Genomic DNA, 21279 nt, shown 5'->3' with positions numbered 1-21279 from the left:
TGAAATAATTTTTGGTTAGCACTGCTGCCTCACAGCTCCAGGAACCCAGGATCATTTCCGGCCTTGGGTGACTATCTGTGTTGAATTTTCACTTTCTCCCCGTGTCTGCGTTGGTGTCCTCCGGGTGCTCCGGTTTCCTTGAAAGCTTGTGCAGGTTAGGTGGATTGGCCACGCTAAATTGCCCCTTAGTGTCCAAAGTTTTAGGTTGGGTTACGCGGATACGTGGAGACATGGGTTTAAACTTTCCAAGGATCGGTGTAGACTCAAAGGGCCGAATGGCCTCCTTCTGCTTTGTAGGGATTCTATGAATCTCAGCTCATGAAATAATTTTCTACAACAAAGGTCTTCGCTTTGTATTGCCAGTACAATCACTGGCAGGTTGGAGGAAAGAATAAAAATTATTTTCTGCTTATGTTCCCCTGCACCAAATTGCACTGAGCACCAGGTAGGTCTGTGGTGTGAGATGGCAGGCTCTGGGTGGAGTTGAAATTATTTGCTTTGGCTGGCAATTAGCCCGATTACTACAGGAACATTGGAACAGGAATAGACTATTCGGCCCCCTTGAGCACATTCTGTTATTCAGTTAGGAAATGACTGAGCCACACATCACCTCCATTTATCCACCTACGCTCCATATTTCTTGATATTGTTACGTAACATAAATGTATCAATCCCAACCTTAACTGACATCCTTGGCCTCTTGGAGGAGATTGTGTCAGGTTTCTACTGCTCTGTGTGACGTTGTGCTTCTTGATTGCACTCCTGAATGCGCTGCCCCTAATGTTATGACTATGCCATTCTATTCTGGATTGCTCAAAAGGAAACAGTTGCCCTCCACATACATTATTTTAAATTTAGATGTGGAATTTAGATGTAAATTTAAATTTAGAGTACTCAATTAATTATTTTGCCAATTAAGGGGCAATTTAGAGTGGCCAATCCACCTACCCTGCACATCTTTAAGGGCAGCACGGTAGCATAGTGGTTAGCATCAATGCTTCACAGCTCCAGGGTCCCAGGTTCGGTTCCCGGCTGGGTCACTGTCTGTGCGGAGTCTGCACGTCCTCCCCGTGTGTGCGTGGGTTTCCTCCGGGTGCTCCGGTTTCCTCCCACAATCCAAAGATGTGCGGGTTAGGTAGATTGGCCATGCTAAATTGCCCGTAGTGTCCTAAAAAGTAAGGTTAAGGGGGAGTTGTTGGGTTACGGGTATAGGGTGGATAAGTGAGTTTGAGTAGGGTGATCATTGCTTGGCACAACATCAAGGGCTGAAGGGCCTGTTCTGTGCTGTACTGTTCTAAATCTTTGGGTTGTGGGGGCGAAACCCACGCAGACACGGGGAGAATGTGCAAACTCCACACAGACAGTGACCTAGGGCCGAGAGCGAACCCGGGTCCTCAGTGCCGTGAGGCAGCAGTGCTAACCACTGCACCACCGTGCCGCCCCAGGTATTTTAATAACTTCAATTAACACCCGATTGTTTATATTCCGAGGAATGCAAGCCAAAAACAAATTGAAATGAGTCATCATCATCTAACCCTTTCAGCTCTGGTATCATTCTTATGAATCTGCTGGGTGCCCCTCCACAGCCAAAGCCACACAACTTCCTTATTCCCCAGAATCACATTTGGAGGGTCCCCATTGATAGGCTGGGAACTCCCTCCAGGAATTTCTCACATAGGGTTTCCTTAGCAATTACCCAACTTCCCAAGTGCTAACTTCCGCTGGAAACATCCGTCAGAAACAACTTAAATCACTAACTTTGGATGGTTCTGCCAGTTTTACCCTGATAGTTACTCTGGAAGACTTAGCTGAAAAAAAAAATCACTTCTAAATCCAGAGTAACTATTTAAAAAACCCAGACCCAGCCTGGGATGGGACACGCTGGGGACACACGAACCCCCAGGGGACCCATCACACCATCCCCACCCCCCGCCGGATCCAAGCCCACCTTGTCGCCCCCCCCCCCCCCCACCAAGATTGTCCCTCACTCCTGTCCTACCGGCTGACTGACCCCCCCCCCCCCCCCCCACTCTAGTTCTACCTCGCCCAGGTGCGGCCTCTCCTCCTGGACTGATCACACCCCCCCCCCCCCCCCCCCCCCCACTGAACCAAGCACCCATCTTCTGGCCCCTGAATCCCCTCACCTCCCGTCTCTTAGTCTGAACCACCAAAGTGGATGACTTCACATTTCCCCAAATTGAACTCCATAGGTCTTAGTTCCTTCCCGCTCTTCTAATCTACATCCCTGTCTAACTATCTGCTCTCAACTCCATTAGTTCCTGTGCCTTCCAATTTAGATTCGCCTCCAAACCCTGATATACAAATTCCTTCATCCAAGTCGCTAATCAATTCAGAAAATATGATTATTTATTTAAAGCCTCTCTAACAGTAAATCAAACAGCAACCATGCCTTGACAGAATCAATAAATGCGAATGCTGAACTCTCTTACAAACATCGAAAAGTATTATTACTGAAGTCGAAAGCAAGAATGTTAAAAATGGTTGGACTTTATTCGCACCAAAAATCAAGCGTGACGTTCAGAGTTAAAATATATTTTATGATTTGGAGCTTCTGCGTTACTGAAGGAATTTTACTCCCAAACCAGTTTCAGGTACACTTTCAACAGGCGCTTGAATTCCTGTGACAAAAGGAGGCTTGAGAATTGCCGTGTATTTCCGTGGTGATACTTGCTACTGAATCAAGATATGTAAATCTGCAAATGTAAAATGAAACCCTTTCACTCTAGTTGGATTAATTGGATATGGTGTTCCAATCCTTGTACTATATACAACATCAAGGAAACAGACTTATGTCACGCTCATAAAATGATATAACATAAGAAGTAGAAGCAAGCTATTTGGGCCTTGATGGTCCACCCTTCAATACAATCACGGCACGGTGGCACAGTGCTTAGCACTGCTGCCTCAATGTATCAGGGACCAGGTTCGATTCTAGCCTTGGCTGGCTGTCTGTGTGGAGTTTGCACGCTCTCCCCGTGTCTGCGTGAGTTTCCTCTGGGTGCTCTGGTTTCTCCCTCACAGTCCAAAGATGTGCAGGTTAGGTGGGGTTACCGGGATAGGGTGGGGGTGCAACCCTCGATCGGGTGCTCTTCCAGAGGGTGGGTGCAGACTTGATGGGCCAAATGGCCTCATTCTGCACTGTACGGATTCTATGAATCATGGTTGGACGTCAATTTAACCTTCCTGTGTTATCCACATAATCCCTTAATTGTTTTGAAATGAACATACTCAATCAATACTCATTGAATAGACCCAATGACTGAGCAATCTTACGTCATATAGCACTTTCTATAATAAATTTGTAACGCCCAAAATGAGTTTTGACATTTTAGACCTTGGCTAGAAAATCACACAATCGGATTCAGCTTTTAAAATGCATGAGAAGTGGGAATATTTAAAGATTAATGAAAGGAGCCCGAGGAAGATGCTGCAAACTGATCTAATTGAGTTCCTGAGAAGAAATACCTTCCACTGAAATTTTCAATGCCAGATTATTCCCTTGACTTTGAACAAGTGGACAACCTAATTAACTTTTTCATCAATATCTCAGCTCTCACTCATTGTAGCAGCATTCTATATTACTTTCAAGGAGTTTTACATCAAATACATAGAAACATACAGAGAAAATAGAATCAGGAGGAGGCCATTCGGCCCAGTGAGTTTGCACCGGCATTAATTATGATCATGGCTGATCATCAAATTGATCCCGCCTCTCCCTCCCGCCATCTCTTGATCCCTTGAGCCCCAAAAGCTCTAATTCCTTCTTGAAATTACATAATGTTTTGGCCTCAACTATTTTCTGTGGTAGTGAATTCCTTTCACAGATTCACCACTCTCTGGGTGAAGAAATTTATCCTCACCTCAGTTGTAAAAGGCTCATCCTCAAACTATGGCTCCTCCCCCACCATCTGGAACATTCTTTCTGAACCTACCCTGTCTAACCCTGTTAGAATTTTATAAGTTTCTATGAGATCCCCTCTCACTCTTCTAAACTCCAATGAATATCATAGAATTTACAGTGCCACCCCCATTCGGCCCATCGAGTCTGCACCGGCTCTTGGAAAGAGCACCCTACCCAAGTTCAACACCTCCACCCTATCCCCAAAACCCAGTAACCCCACCCAACACCAAGGACAATTTATCATGGCCAATCCACCTAACCTGCACATCTTTGGACTGTGGGAGGAAACCGGAGCACCCGGAGGAAACCCACGCACAGACGGGGAGGTTGTGCAGACTCCGCACAGACAGTGACCCAAGCCGGAATCGAAACTGGGACCCTGGAGCTGTGAAGCAATTGTGCTATCCACAATGCTACCGTGCTGCCCAGTAACTAGCAGAGAATGGTTTTGATCCATCGACCTCTGGGTTATGGGCCCAGCACGCTTCCGCTGCACCTCTCTGCTCCCACATTCTGCGGTCCGATTGGAGGGCAGGGAAGGGGCTTTATACAGGGCCGGGCAATGTTTGGGTGGGCGATCAGGGTAGGGCATACGGCCAATCGGGGCACTATGTTTTGGTCCAGCTCCGCAGTCTGAGTCCGCCATGGAGCAAGGCACGGTCGCTGGAGGCCACAGCCATGCGCATGCTCGACCTCCAACCCGGACATGCGGGGGCCTGTATCTGCAGCAAAAGCTGTGAGATTTACTCTGGTTCCCTGCTCGCCCCCTGCAGGGCTAGGAATATGTGGCCCTTTGACGCCAGTTTTTCCGCCGTGAAAGTCCACAGTTTTTACAATGGGGTGAGGACATGGTCCCAAAAACAGAAAATCCAGCCCCCCCTGTTTTAGATGCCTCGCCATTTAGCAAGATTCTTCAAGTATTTTCCCAGCAATGCACAGTAGGGAGATTCAGCAATGGTCATCCTGAGGAATGGCTTCCTGGTCCTGCATAATCTGACAAGCTCACCAGACTGTGGTAAACCACTGTTCCACCTGTATTAGGGGATGTAAGGTAGGACCTGTACTACAGGTTCGCCGGTAGCACTTGCCTGCTGGCTCTGCCCAGGAAGAGGAGCGTGTCCCCTATTCAGCAGCCATTTCGTCAGCTGCAGCAGGAGGCCGCGCATCTTACTGCAATAAAGCCACAGTTGTACCCAATCTGAGTCTTTGTACAAGTGATCGTTCATCACAGGCTACTGCAGTGATTATCATCCCTCCTGTTCTGGGCATTTGAGTATTGCATCTGAAACTCACTTCTGCCATGCATGCATGATAGGAGGTTGATTTCTTTTGTGATCGTGCAGCTTTGTTGGACGAGGCAGCAGCTAACTAGCTGGCTTCAATTTGGGGCATCAATGATTGGTGAGGGCCAATTCAGAACACTGTTCTGAAACGATCTGCCCATCGCTCCCGCACTTTGGATACCGCAGAATCATAGAAAAGCTACAGCACAGAAGGAGGGCATTCGGCCCATCTTGTCCAGGCCCACCCTCGGACACCCAGGTGTCCTTTCTAATCCCACCTGCCTGCACCCGGCCCATAGCTTGTGTTTTTAATCAGTGCAGTTCCATCAGCAGCAGGGAGAGGAATATTCCTGAAAGTTTGTGGACTGTAGATCATCTTCATAATAATAATCACTTATTGTCACGAGTAGGCTTCAATGAAGTTACTGTGAAAAGCCCCTAGTCGCCACATTCTGGCACCTGTTCGGGGAGGCTGGTACGGGAATTGAACCCGCGCTGCTGGCCTTGTCCTGAATTACAAGCCAGCTGTTTAGTCCACTGTGCCCCAGAGGTCACAAAGGTGATGAGTATCATTAATACTTGTGTATGCACCTATTGTATATCGATATTGTTGAAAAAAGACTCAATTACTGAGGTTCTGTACGACTAAATGACAAGTTGCGTTTTGTTTGATAGTATTTGTATTTTATATTTGATAGTATTTCTTCTACTTTACTGTTTAGCCACAGATGCTAAACTATTAAACACAACAGCACAACCCTCTCCATGATGAAATTTAAGATTATACGATCGCTTTGGAATATTCGGTTAACCATTTTAAAACTTGATATTTCATTTTCCAGATGGTTGTTAACACGGTCACAGCAGCGTTCAGTTTTCATGACACAAAATCTTTTTACACCCAGCTAAAAAAGCAGCCACGGCAATTAGTATTCCGCATCTCGAATCAGGAACCAGGAGAGAGGGCTGATATTATGGATTTGCCAATGCCTTAATTTAACTGAACATTACCCCGTGGGCTTTCTGCAGGTGAAGCTCTCATCAGACAGAATGAAAAATAAATGTTTACCAAGCTCAGCTGAGCTCTGTTAACACTGATGACTGTGACACTCCTGATGCAAAAGGTACTATTATATTCAAATGTTCAGGGAGAATTTCCTTGCACAAAACACAATTTATCGCTTGGGCTTATAAAGCCATCTAAATAGTAGCATCCTGTCTCACATTGTGGCGTTGGCAGGTGACTTTGTATTAATATTCAGTCCAACCTTGCTGAAAATACTCACTGTGATTACATTGCCCCCTGCAGGACATTCTTATAGTAATTCAGTTCAATCTGCAAACAGAAAGTGAGCAGTTAGCAAATACAATTACAATTTCGGCCTTCTTGCCGATCCATCCATCATTTTATGTTAAAGTTATTTTCAAATGCAAAAGCGGTTTTCCTCCACCGAGTTACTTTACAATTGTGCCATGACATAGAACATAGAACATAGAACAGTACAGCACAGAACAGGCCCTTCGGCCCTCGATGTTGTGCCGAGCAATGATCACCCCACTCAAACCCACGTATCAATCCTATACCCGTAACCCAACAACCCCCCCCTTAACCTTACTTTTTAGGACACTACGGGCAATTTAGCATGGCCAATCCACCTGACCCGCACATCTTTGGACTGTGGGAGGAAACCGGAGCACCCGGAGGAAACCCACGCACACACGGGGAGGACGTGCAGACTCCGCACAGACAGTGACCCAGCCGGGAATCGAACCCGGGAATACATTCATGTTGTTCAGAGAACCTAACCGGCACTAAATGACAATGAAATAACAACTAGATTTTTTTATGCTTGAAAACATCTCGCATACACACAGAACTGACACATTCCCCGTGGAATTTACTCAGTCTGTCGGAGGTGATGTTGCAAAGGAGTGAATGCTGTGTTACACAGCAGGGGAAGAGGCAACAGGGAGCATTTTCCAAACCAAGACATCTAGGGCGAGGTTTAGCAAAACAAAAACAGAGTCCCCTTTTGGGCACCAAGAGCGGGGTGTTTCTTGGAGCCTGCAGCACTGAGAATGACCCCGCTACTAAATGGGACTTTGTTTTTTTTGGGGGGGGGGGGGCCTCTATGGGTAACGTCCTGCCAAGTCCCCGGAACAGGCAATCTGACACCAGGGCGCTGTCACTCCGGCAGTGCCCTGGCCTTCAGGAAGGATGAGGGTGTCAACTGTTGGGGGACATCCAATTCGGGGGGTGGGGGTGGTGGGTGTCAGGGAGACCTGTAAAGGGGAATGTTAGAGAGTCCTGGATGAGGGGGAGAGCAGGTGGGACCGCTGGGGGGTGGGGGGGGGGGGGGGGGGTTAATTAGGGAGCTTGAGAGGAGTCAGGTTGGCGGAGTTGGAGAATGGGGTGGGTTGGTGTGTCAGTCTGGGTCTATGATTCTGTGATTCTGAGAAGCTGGAGATGGGTTTATTTCTTCCAGGTGTTTCTGGGTATCCATTGAGGTAACACAATTGGAACCAGCTGAAACGTGCGTGTTGAAAATCACAATTTTTTGGATGGTTCCCAGTGTGGGACAATTGCTGATGGGAAGTTTGCCCTTCCCAGGTAATTGCCGTGCAAACCTAACCTGGGAATGTCCAGGGTGGGGTTCCCCAGCGCAGCCCCCTAAATACAATGCCCTGGAGCTAGGAAGTTACAACCCATTAGGTGCCTTACTCTGTTCAATCTTCCGCCATAATTTCCCACATTTGAGGTAACACTGCCCAGAGCAGTTGGATCCTTGGAGCAACAACTTTGCGCCTATTTTCAGACTTTCCCACAAGTAAAAGCCATGGGTAAGCTGGCGGGTGGAGAGACAGGCCCATCGAAGGCAGGGTTAACCACCAGCGCCAGCCAATCAAAATGCTGTATTGGATGCGACTTCAATGAAAAGACGTTTTAGGTGTTTAAAGAGCCAGCGAGGAAATGAAACGAGAGGCAGCAGGGGTGTGAGCAATGCCCGTAGGTGGCAGCAGGGGTGTGAGCAATGCCCGTAGGTGGCAGCAGGGGTGTGAGCAATGCCCGTAGGTGGCAGCAGGGGTGTGGGCAATGCCCGTAGGTGGCAGCAGGGGTGTGGGCAATGCCCAGAAGGTGGCAGCAGGGGTGTGGGCAATGCCCAGAAGGTGGCAGCAGGGGTGTGGGCAATGCCCGAAGGTGGCAGCAGGGGTGTGGGCAATGCCCGTAGGTGGCAGCAGGGGTGTGGGCAATGCCCGTAGCTGGCAGCAGGACTGTGGGCAATGCCCGTAGGTGGCAGCAGGGGTGTGGGCAATGCCCGTAGGTGGCAGCAGGGGTGTGGGCAATGCCCATAGCTGGCAGCAGGGGTGCGATCAGTGCCCGAAGGTGGCAACACAATCAACTTCCTCACTCACTCATCATTTTTGGAGCACAAAATGTGTTTCATTGGAAATCCGTCCCTGTATTTTTTCTGATTCACAGCAAAACGAGCAATTCATCAGAGCGTTTTTAGAGTTTACTTCATTTACCTTCTTTCATTCTGGGAAAATCACTGGGAATAAATTCCCTGTTAGGAAGAAATTAACCAGAATTCACAAAGGACCGTGGGCACTCTCTCCATTGGTGACCATGATGTGGAGATGTCGCCGTTGGACTGGTGCAAGGACAGTAAGACGTTTTACAGCCCCAGGTTAAAGTCCAACAGGTTTGTTTCAAATCACTGGCTTTCGGAGCCTAGCTCACCTGCTCACCATATGCAGAAATGTTCAAAGATGCACACTGATTAACATGTGAACATATGTTCACCACTTGGGTTCAAATTAAGAAACAGCGGAGCGGAATTAAGATTTCTTTCTCAGAAGTTCCATTTGTCATAAAAGAGCCTCAGAGAAAATTGATGAATTAATTTTTTACCTTTAAGCTGATCACGTCCCTCAAACAGCTGCCTGAACAGAATGATGCCGACAGCACGGGTTCTATCCCTATCCCGGCACTATCCAGTCCCGCGAGTGGGACTGGCCACAAATGGACGGTCGCTCGGCCCGTCGTGGCCCTGAGAATCGCCGGCGGGGGGGGGGGCGCTGCCAACGGCCCCCGACCGGCGTGGAGGGAATCCTCCCCGCCCAACAAACAGCGCCGGAGAATACGGCAGCCGGCGTCGGGGCGGGGTTCACGCCGACCCCTGGGGATTCTCCGACCCCTGCTTTAAAAAAACAATCCTCCCTTCTGATCGCTCCAGCTGATATCCAATCTCTTCACCAGGAAAGTGTCTGACTGGACTGTCTCGGGAGAGCCCATTGCATTAAACTACTTCGCTCATCTCCAACACAATTTAGCAGAACTCGTGATAATCGGAATGTTGGTTCACAATGCTGTTCCTATTGATGAATCCTGAATTTTTCTACGAATGGGAGGAAGTTGGAAGATAAGAGTTTGCAAGAGGCCAGAACCGGCACATCCAAACCATTGGGATGTGTGGGAGTGCGCTGAAATGGGTCTGTCCATCTCTCGGCATCACCACCCAATTGTTCAGGACGGCAGCAATGACCGAGCATAGTCACCAGTTAGTGTCACATTTATATAATTTACAGTGCAGAAGGATTCCATTCGGCCTCATCGGGCCTGCACCGGCTCTTGGAAAGAGCGCCCTACTTAAGCCCACACTTCCATCCCATCCCTGTAACCCAGTAACCCCACCTAACCTTTTGGACAATTAGCATGGCCAATCCACCTAACCTGCACATCTTTGGATTGTGGGAGGAAACCGGAGCACCCGGAGGAATCCCACACAGGCCGGAGAGAAAGGGCAAACTCCACACAGTCTCCCGAGGGGGGGAATTGAACCCAGGTCCCTGGAGTTGTGAGGCAGCAGTGCTAACCACTGTGTCACAGTGTCACCCTCTTGCACGCACACACTCTTGTTTAACATTAATTATGAAAGTACCAGTGATTAAAGTCCCGGTCAGAGGAACATCCATTGATCGTACAGTCTGCTTACTGTACTAACTGGCAGCTGGGGATTCTGGGAACAAAAACTAAAACAGAGAGTGGGATCTTCCAGCCCGTTTTTAAAATAAATTTGGAGTACCCAATTCATTTTTCCAATTAAGGGGAATTTAGCGTGGCCAATCCACCTACACTGCACATCCTTTTTGGGTTGTGGGGGGGTGAGACCCACGCAAACACGGAGAGAATGTGCAAACTCCACATGGACAGTGACCCAGGGTTGGGATCAAACCTGGGACCTCGGCACCGTGAGGCAGCAGTGCTAACCACTGCACCACCATTTTTCCAGCCCTTACTGCCAGCGGGAGCTTATGGCCCTGCTGAAGGTGACCCCTACTGTGGGTTCCATGGCAGCCGGGCGGAGGGGCCACGCAAAAGGAGGTGGACATCGACGGAACCGGAAGATGCTGCTGGCGGCCAATGGCGAGTTGCCACTGTTGTCGGAAATCACGCCGCGCGGGGTGACAGTTGAATGTGACACCAACTTTAATCTCATACGCGATGGTACGTCGTGTATTCCCAGAATACGTTTACCTGTGTACCTGCGTGCGATTGTGAATAAAGTGGCTGAATGGGTCTGGGATGTGACCAAGAGTATGAGTTCAAAGGTGAACTAGTCACATATTGTGAGACGATTTTAGACAGATCAGCTATGAGTAGAGACTGGGTCGGCTGGCTTCCTTTTCCCTGGAGCAGAGGAGGCTGAGGCGGGGGGCGGGGGAGGGGGGGGGGGGGGGCATCTGACAGAGGTATACAAAATTATGAGAGACACAGATAGGATAGATCGTCAGAATCTTTTCCCCGTGGCACGGAGGGCATAGGTTTAGGGTGAAGAATAAGTGGTTTGGAGGGGTACCTGAGGAAACATTTTTTCACCCAGAGGGCGGTGGAGATATGGTGCTCGCTGCGTGAGAGGGTGGTGGAGGCAGGCTGATGCACAACATTTACGAAGCATCTGGATGTGCAGTTAACTCGCTAAAGAAGAGTAGGCCAAGGACCAAGTGCTGGTAAATGGGAGTAGTATAGATTGGTATTTGGTGGTCGGCATAAATATGATGGGCCACAGGGCCTGTGTCTGTGCTGCGTGACTCCATGACTCTACTTTGCAAATTTGAATGAATAAATCAATCAGCCCAACTACGAACTGGAAAATTCATTCATCTAAATATTATAATGTCGTGGGAGGGATAATTTGTCAAAATCTTCATTGTCCCAGAAATTGGCGATTTCAATCGCACTACACCGCATGCTTTACATTTAACCTGACCTGTCAATGTATCACCTAGGAGTAACCACTAACTTGACTTCAGAGGTTTAACGAATTACAACTAGCATACTCTCTCTCCATTCTGTGGGATTTCCTGGGCATTTTCAGTTCCCTTGGTAACTTATTACTAAGTTTTACTTACGCATCGTGAGGCGAAAATTAAGTGCTCGGACACACTTGAGACATTTAATCTGGACACATCCATTCCTCAGACATTGGTCCCTTCCAATTAAATGATTTATTGCTCGAGATTGCAAGGGGTAGGAGGAGGGGAGGGACGGGTAAGGGGGCAAAGTCAGGGAGGGATGTTGGGCATGATCAGGGAGAAGGGGGCTGAGGCTGTTTGTACCAGGAGACCCAAAATAATGCAGAGCATGAGGCCCCACTAGCTATAAATCTGCCACTGTAAAAATATGGAGAATTTAACTGCACATCTGCATGCTTGAGTCTGTAGCCTGCTAGCTGGAGTCTCTTCAAGCAATGAACCTGGTTGGCCTGTTTTCAGGTCTCATGGATATTAAATAGGTATAAGCATCCGACAGAGAACGCCAACAGTGAAGAGGCGGTCATTCGGCCAATTGAGTCTGCACCGACCTTCTGACAGTGCACCCTACCTCTGCCAACTCCCCTGCTGTAACTGCACATCTTTAGACACAAAGGGGCAATTTTGGCACGGCCAATCCACCTAACCTGCACATTTTTGGACTGTGGGAGGAAACCGGAGCACCCGGAGGAAACCCACGCAGACACGGGGAGAAGGTGCAAACTCCACAAAGACAGGAACCCGAGGCTGGGATTGGAGCCCGATCCTTGGCGTTGTGAGGCAGCAGTGTTAACAACTGTGCCACTGTGCCGCTCAACAGACTTGATTGTTATGGGCGCCACAAACACAGCAAATGTTACTCTGTATAAATTACATGTATTGTTTGATGCACTGCTTGGGGAAAAAAAGTCCCAACACAAAAATCTGTACATATCTAAGGCCTCGTGATGGGAGTCGGAAACTATAGCAGAATGCAGACCAGGTCCAGCTTTTGAGAATCCAGAATTGCTCTGGGTTTCTGTCCTTCTTAATTGATTAACATTGTGTGTGTTCAGTAGACAGGTACTGTTAAGAACCTATGCCACCGTGCTGTTAGGGCAACATGGTAGCATAATGGTTAGCACAGTTGCTTCACAGCTCCAGAATCCCAGGTTCAATTCCCGGCTTGGGTCACTGTGCGGAGTCTGCACATCCTCCCCGTGTGTGTGTGGGTTTCGTCCGGATGCACCGGTTTCCTCCCACAGTCCAAAGATGTGTCGGTTAGGTGGATTGGCCATGCTAAATTGCCCTTAGTGTCCAAAAGCGTTTTTTTGGGGTTATGGGGATAGGGTAGAAGTTTGGGGATAGGGTGGAGGTATGGGCTTAGGTCGGTTGCTCTTTCCAATGGCCGGTGCAGACTCGATGGGCCGAATGGCCTCCTTCTGCACTGTAAATTCTATGAACCCCATTGATGTTAAATGGGAGGTATCCCGAAACCCAGAAAGGAACTTACAACATCAATTCTTAACGGTGTATATTTTCAATTTGGTATTCTTTGAGAAAAATATCTGAAGCCGGGAGGAATAGTCCAGTCATTGTGTGAATAAATAATAACAAATATTTATTAACTTAACAGGGAAAAACACACTGCAAGACGGACTTTAATACTCTGCAACACATGAGTACACTAATGGCTATACACAGGAATTTACCCTTGGTTCCAATTACGTATGTTTCCAGAACTCTGAGATGCCCCTTTGATCCCAAATACATCCAATATTATATAACTCTATGAGTTAAATCCAGCAAGTAACAGCCACACGCAGTTTATGTGGACATGCTTGGAAAAACCGTCTTCAGTTTCAACAAAAGTGAAATCTGCAGGCTGCCCGTTCAGCTGTAACTTTTTTTCGGCAGATTGTTCAACTGAGTCTGTGTGTTTGTTTCTTTTATAACCCCCATGGAGGTCACAGTATAAGGACAATCAGATTCCCCGTGACCTCTGCAGAATATGAACCTCCCCGATAACCGGGTTTGGGATGGGGGGGTTTCCCACTTAACAAGGTGAAACCTCACCAGTATATAAACCCGGCCTGGGTGCAGGTCAGGGAAGGAGAACATTCGGGGAGGGGAGGATATTGTATATCAAAATAAACCCAGTCTTTGTTTTCTACCCGCTTGTCTATGCGTGTGCTCTGGTGGATTTTATAGTCTCTGTCTCGCTTTTCCCCCAGTCATTGTGTTATGGATATATATTTTCCCCTCTGATGTTACCCACCCTGTGGAGTTGGCTTTTGGCATATACGTATAAATCTCCTTAACTCCACTTTGAAGTTACCTTTTCAACACCCCCATTGTTTCCCTCCATTCACCTCGGCAAACGCTTGCTTTTCTCACTGATGTGCTCAGTCACATTTCAACACCCCCTCAGATATGTCCCTGTTTTATTTTCTTTTACCCCAATTTCATTTTTCGTTAATCTTAATTTCCCCCAATTCTTAGCAATGTTTAATTTAGACGCCAGTGCGCTTGTGAAGCAAAAATGACTTTTCTTCTTCCCGCAATTGTGAGAAATATTTCGAGCTGTTTCGATCAACTGTTTCAGTTGGAGAAAACGTTACAATATATTTTGAATGTTCTGAAAGTTCTCAGCATGAATCACAAAAGACTTGTGTATGCTCCTTTGTACAATGAGAATGTTACAATGACAGCTGAAAATTCTATTATTTTACCTGATAATTGAATTATTTAAATGATGGAGGGATCTTTATTCGAAGTGTGAATTGGCTCACATGAATTAATTTGGTCTATTGAATTATTCAATATCATGAAGCCTTTTTTTGTCATAACACTTGAAACAATTGGCCAAACAAGGTGATCTGCTGGAATTTTCACAGCGTTAAGTTTTGTGAGTCTGAACCAAAAGTTCTACAGTAAAGCTACTTTAAACCCGCAAAGAACTATCAAGGAACTCACAAATTAATATCAGACTATAAAACCATTAACTTAAATTTCTATCAAAATCCGGTACGATCATTATGCCACAAGGATTATAGATTATAGCTGCCAGTGTTGCCAGGAATAGCTGTCATCAGCAAATAGTCAATGAATACAGAATAGGAATGCTAGTCCCTTTGTTCTCGCTAGTTGATGCCTTTCTTAGGACTCGTGATGTGAGTCGGAAACTGCAGCAGGATGCAAACCAGGTCTAGCTGTTAAGAATCCAGAATTACTTCAATGAGTTGCCCTCTTGCAGCCTGTTCATTTCGACAGTCGTCTAGGTAAAATCGAGCAAATCCTTGCTAAACTGTGCTGAACTTGCCTTTCCTGTGCTGTTGAAAAAAAACAATTGTCAACATTTCATCAGATCCCCCTCTGGCTACCATGCATGCACCCCTGGAGAATGAACTGCTCTCTTAATTCAGGGGGTTCATTTTGTGATTCAAAACTAAAAATAATCCATTGACTTGCATACAATATTCCTTCCAGATTTCTTGCTGACAACATTTTTATTCATTGTTTAAATTCATATTGCATTGTTTCAGAAACGTAAACTGTCACGAATATGCCCTTGAGTATTATCCGTGCATAATCTTGGTTTGTTTTAGACGGTTGAGTGTATTTCCTGTTTCTTTTATCTGATTGTGTGAATGTTTGGGTTTTGCAGACCATGTTGTCAAATCGGAAGTTTGGTGGAACGCAGGTGGTTCAAAGTTGTTTCAGTGTCAAGTTTTTTTGTCGTGCTACTTATTAGTGGTTTGTAAAAATTAAAATATATATCTGCACACTAGGGTGAAGAGGAGCAAAGAGCCAGTGGTGCATCGCACTGGGAGTGACGAATGCAAAGTTTATCGTAATGCTAGCTCTCCTAAGTAATTTGAGAAATATCATTGCGTTGTCGGATTAGGGTGGGTGAAAAATAACTTGTGCATGCAACACAGCGAAAATGTTCAACACGTTTGTCAAAAGGTGGTAAAAATGAAGACGAATACTCAGGTTAGTGAACATTGTACGCAATGATTTTTAACTGTGGACAAATTATGTGAGGATGATTACTGTGTGATTTATAGTTTACTGATGATAAATCATTGTATTAACCAGAGTTTAAGGATGCTATCTAGATTATAACATTACCATTGCCTTGATTGTTTCAAGGACACCTGCAAACAGGTTATTTTGATTCATTTTGTTCAATTTACTGCTTCAAACTATAAATATAATCAGCATAATCTACACTGTAAAAACTACTGCGTAATTCTGTTTTCAAGGTGAAGAAGAAACTTGTATCTGTATTTTCTCCCATTTAAAACAAGGATCCTACAACTGTGCAAGAGGACACCAGCCTACACTGGGTAAGATGTCTATCTTCATGACCTGGATTGTTAGTCCATAATTAGTGCAATGGCTTTGATGGATTGTAGGGGAGAAAATAGAAGAGATGTAATCCGGAGAAATGATACAGAACGCACAGTTATATTCAGAAGAATATATCATTTGAAACGGGTGAAAAATATCATGCAATTACAGCAATGTGGCTTCGATTAGCCCATTTACTGATGAAGAAATGCCAAAGAACAATGGGGAAATGGGTGAAATTCCTCATCATGTTAGCAGCAAAATGCAGTTTTGAGAGTTGGGACTTTTATCAGTAAAACTGTCCTTGGAATGAGTTAACCCCAGCATGTTAAATGGCCGTCAGACAGGAGCATGGAATTCAGAATGGGACTAAGAAGCCAATTAAAGATCTGTTACAAGTGGCTCAATGATGCGTGGAAACTGTATGCTGGCTTGGTCCTCCGACTCCCTCCGTTACTATGGCAATGGGTTTCAGGAGTAGCCAATGACGGAAACCAATCCTGACAGTGTTTCCATGGCAATATATAGTACAGGCCGAGGCGATAAAATTCACTGTCTCTGCTCTGTGACACCAGTTCCCTAAACCATGCACAATTTGGAGATGGAATAGTGGGCTAAGTTTGAGCAACCAGCCTTGATCAATGCTGGAGTGAGGGAGAGCAGTCAGAAATTCAACACAGGATGGGCCTGTATTGTACACCAGCTGCTTCAGTGATGACCATGTCCCAGCTGGCAATGTAGGTTTCCAAGGGTTGCATTGGCTGCACAAATCATTTGGTAGCTGATGAAACTCCCAAGCATATTAAAGCTTTTAATTGAGACCTATTGCCAGCATTTGTCTATGTAATAGGAGCGTCCGGAGGGATTTTTAATAGATTTAAAGAGAATTCAAATCACAGCCACGAGTAGTTGGGCTGGCTTTATAGGCCACACGATCCTCTTTACCAACATCATATAACCCTATGAGCATACCCTTTCTCTCGAATGTGTTTATCCAACTTCCCTGAAATGCAACTATGGTACTAATTTCATCAATTCCATGTGATACATTCTAGGTAAAGGATAATTTACATATTTCTTATAAATATCTCGAAGGGCCTCCTCTGCCCTGTATTTTTCTGTGACCTGACGTTTCAATAATAAAAGCAAAGCAATGAATTGTTGTTGAGGTGTCATTGTATCATTTAACTGCTAGCGGGTGACTTGACGTCTTCCTTTGTCATTATGGAATAACGTGGGCGGAAAATCTGAGCAGTAACTAAACCACTGAGATGGTTAATATTTGGCAATTATTGGACGATGAAAGAATATTTTTTTAGTAAATACAAGAGATAAATGGAGAACTACCTCCCCGTGTGTGCGTGGGTTTCCTCCAGGTGCTCCATTTCCTCCCACAGTCCAAAGATGTGCAGGTTAGGTGGATTGGCCATGATAAATTGCCCCTAGTGTCCAAAATTGCCCTTAGTGTTGGGTGGGGTTACTGGGTTATGGGGATAGGGTGGAGGTGTTGACCTCGGGTAGGGTGCTCTTTCCAAGAGCCGGTGCAGACTCGATGGGCCAAATAGCCTCCTTCTGCACTGTAAATTCTATGATAAACTGTGACAAGTGAAACTGTCTTTGCTTCTTCCCAGTTTAAATAGCTAGTTAGCTCCCTAAAATGTGTTTATTGTATAGTGTTGACTATTATTGGTGTGAATTTGTCTTGCTTTTGTCATTGGGCAGATTGCTTGAGGTTCAGATGATCAAAACAGATATATAAATATGAAGGAATCTATCCCTACAATATTTTTCTGACCATCAGGACATAATTTGCACCATAGGTATTGGCAGATAGATTGTATCAGTCACAAGACCCTTAAAGTGTGGGAATTTCCACAGTAGTGACAGCACAATCCCTCCACCGAATCCCCAGATGCTTTAATCCAGTTTAACATTCCCCAGGAAACATGCAGCATCTAAAAGAATCTGGAGAGAGTCTTATTCCCTCAACACAGCTCACGAAGAAGGCTCACGGTAAGAATTCCCCTGAGCGCCATGTACAATGGCATTTTCATCCATCTTTTACTTTCTTAGCGATATCGTAAGAATGAAGGTCATTTCAACCCGCAGTGATAGAACATAGAACAGTACAGGCCCTTCGGCCCTCAATGTTGTGCCGAGCCATGATCACCCTACTCAAACCCACATATCCACCCTATAACCGTAACCCAACAACCCCCCCTTAACCTTACTTTTATTAGGACACTACGGGCAATTTAGCATGGCCAATCCACCTAACCCGCACATCCTTGGACCGTGGGAGGAAACCGGAGCACCCGGAGGAAACCCACGCACACAGGGGGAGGACGTGCAGACTCCACACAGACAGTGACCCAGCCGGGAATCGAACCTGGGACCCTGGAGCCGTGAAGCATTTATGCTAACCACCATGCTACCCTGCTGCCCCTATTTCTTGTGTAATTCGTATTCTTGTCTGAGATAAATCTTCCTGTCATCTGCAAGACAGCTGCAGGCCCCATCATGACTGCCATCTGATTTGACCTCACGCACAATACTTAGTTCCCACCTCCTCGTAGTGCTAGGCACTAACATTGACATCTGAATATTGCTTCACATGAGAAAATTCTTTGTGTTTGTACATGTGTAGATAAAACTGTAGTTGACTAAATCATTGGAGTGTAGATACTTTCTCCATTAAAATGGTCAAAGAATTGCATTTAAGCTGTCAAACATGGTAGATAGAAAAAGAATGTGGTAATTATACCAAATGGTGGTGGATACAAAAGTGATAATATCTGCAGTGCAAGGCAATAAACAGCTCTCATGCAACTTACATGCCAAAGCAATATGCCAAGAGGTTTAAAAATAAGCATATAAAACAATTATGCCAAGTACACTTTGTACCACCAGATAAGCTAATAATTCTTTAAAAATATTACATTGATGCTTAGAAAATTTTCCAGTAATAAACATTACTTCTTTTTTTAGAATTAAAATATATTTTCACCCTCCAGCAATAAGAGGAAGAAAATGAATTAATCCTGTGACAAGGACAATATTGGATTGACAACCCATTATCGGTCCCTTTCCTTTACATTGCAGTCAACAGGCAGATCAGGTGCTGTAACGAGCTACCCTTTGCCACGGCCAAAAGTTTAAATTATCCACAATATATTTATGATTTTAGCATAAATACTAAACAGGAATAATCTTTACCAGAGAGATTCTGACCCCTGTCTTTATAATGTTGGTAGTTGGTAGTTTTAAGGTTTTTTAAAATTTTAGTACACCTGGCTTTGCCACTCATGAGCTAGAATTAATTTCACTCGCACGTAAACTGTGGGAAAATATAACCTCTTGAACTAATCCTTTGTGTCAACAATTCTAACTGAACCAGTTAAAATAAGCTAACAGGTATCGGTTTGCAAACAGGCCTGTTTTTCCAGATTGTGCGCATCGTGTGCGAAGAATCCTCCAAACCAGTGAGATTTATTGGAAGTTGCCTGGTTCCATTTGTCCTCCTTTACCTCTTAAAGGAAGTTAATTGTGTGAATGGATGCGACCTGTGGGTGAGAGGACATGCTTTCTTCTGTATGGATAATGGTTTCAGAGAGAGTTGCGAGAACAGCATAGAGGGGTGATGCACAAAGCACATGCTTGTTGTAAGATAGCCATTGGTGTCTTCAACAGGCATTAGGAGGAGAGATGTAATATGCTCCAGCTCTCTGTGCCCTGCACAGCTTTCCTGTTCAAGGAGGTTTGGCATGGGAAGTTGGCATGACCTGCTTTGGAACCACATCTGTATGAAAGGGCAGCATCAGAACAACTTATCTCCCCCTGGCTCCACAGAGTGCTGCACAGGAGATCAGAAAACTGATGACATGTTCGAGACCGTTTAACAAAATTAACCAATGTTGCAATTCCTATAACTCCCCTCCCAGCCCACCTTAAACTGAAGATATATGCTTCCAACAATATCACATCAAACTACCTTGATGTCCTTTCCAGTGTTAATCTTCTGATTCAATATGGCAGCATCAAATACGTACGCCCTTTACTGAAATGTCTGTAATTTCCATAAATAAAGTATGACATGGGTGCGCATCTTCCTTTAACATGAACGACAAAGTGAATGCAAGCCATTTTAGTCTTTCCTCAAATCGTGCTTCCCATGCTCTTCTTCTTTTTCCTATTCCAGAACTTCCCCTTGACATAGCCAAAGGGACTATGGGCAGGATTCGCCCGGCGACCAGAAAATCCTGCCTGAAGTCAATGGAGTTCTCCATTGTCCGCCTCTCACCCGTGACGTTCTCGCGCCGGGCGGGGCAGAAGAATCCACCCTATATTTGTGAGAAGTGGTTAGCTGCAAAAGGCTCCAGAGACTGGAGTGACCGCCTCCTCGTGGGTCAGCTTGCTCCTGAAAGTGTCTTGACAGGCTGCGTCTTCTCCGTGCCACTTGTGTGTAGTGCCCCACGTGAGGGGAAGGCCTGTTGCCTGGCATGCCCGTACCCAAATTAGCAACTTCCAACCATCACCATTCCTAATGCTGGTTTCCATTCATCAATTGGCTGTTTGGCCTCATAGAATCAATCAAATCGCAATAGCCCTGAGGAATAGCAGCCTGTACTCTCTGTATAATATGGCTGGAGCTTAAAAGTTAGGATTTATTATATTCATTCATCTAAGTTTTCATCAAAAATGTGAGGCATTGAAGATTGTTTGGCAAAACTTCAATGAGAAGTGATTTGCGGACAGAGACGGGATATGTTAAGCACACTAATAAAGAGGAAGAAACTGGGAAGTAACTAATGAAATAAAAATCGTCTTCTACATCAGTGCTTGGCATAACCACCTGGGAATTCGGCCGTGGTTCTACATCACTTTAACGAGATTGCTGAATTCTCAGGAGGAATGTCGCAAACGTCCATTTACGTATGGGGCTGGATTCTCCGCCACGCCACATTTCTGCCTCGACCCGCTGGCGGGATTCTCCGTGATGCCGGCCAGTCAATGGGGTGTCCCACGCCATCCGGAAACCCCGGGCGCCGGCAAAACGAAGAATCCCGCCGGCGGAGAATCCCTCCCGTGATGATTCTCTGGGGTTTTCACTGGTCTTCCAACTCCCAATGAGCTTCTCCTATCACTTCTCTGAATTGTTGCAGGACTAAAGACTCAGGTATGAGCATGTCCGCAGCTAGCTCGGCTGTTATGATTGCCTGATTGCTGACCATATGAGAACTTCCCAAAAAAATGATGTGGGCTACTTACAGTTTACCGTTAAAATATTTTGCGCCCTCTTTGGATTGAAGGCATGAGGAATATACACACTGCTTTACAAATTTGCTGCGACCTCCTCAAGTAGTGACGCACCTGAGAGTTTCGAGAAAAGAAAGACGTCCCTGAACGCCTGCTTTTTCTTACCTT

At 45.8% G+C, this 21279-nt stretch overlaps 1 long non-coding RNA gene across 1 annotated transcript; it reads left to right on the top strand.

Moving 5' to 3' along the window:
- Positions 1-15303: 15303 nt before the first annotated feature.
- Positions 15304-17018, top strand: LOC119955248. The gene is made up of 2 exons (XR_005458418.1): positions 15304-15495; positions 15768-17018. It is a non-coding gene; the product is annotated as an uncharacterized LOC119955248 (long non-coding RNA).
- The last annotated feature ends 4261 nt before the right edge of the window (positions 17019-21279 follow it).

This window comes from Scyliorhinus canicula, chromosome 20 (genome assembly GCF_902713615.1).
Source record: "Scyliorhinus canicula chromosome 20, sScyCan1.1, whole genome shotgun sequence".
NCBI classification, from domain to species: Eukaryota; Metazoa; Chordata; class Chondrichthyes; order Carcharhiniformes; family Scyliorhinidae; genus Scyliorhinus; species Scyliorhinus canicula.
Note: the sequence above shows the minus strand (reverse complement) of the source record. Positions and strands in the feature narration are given on the sequence as shown.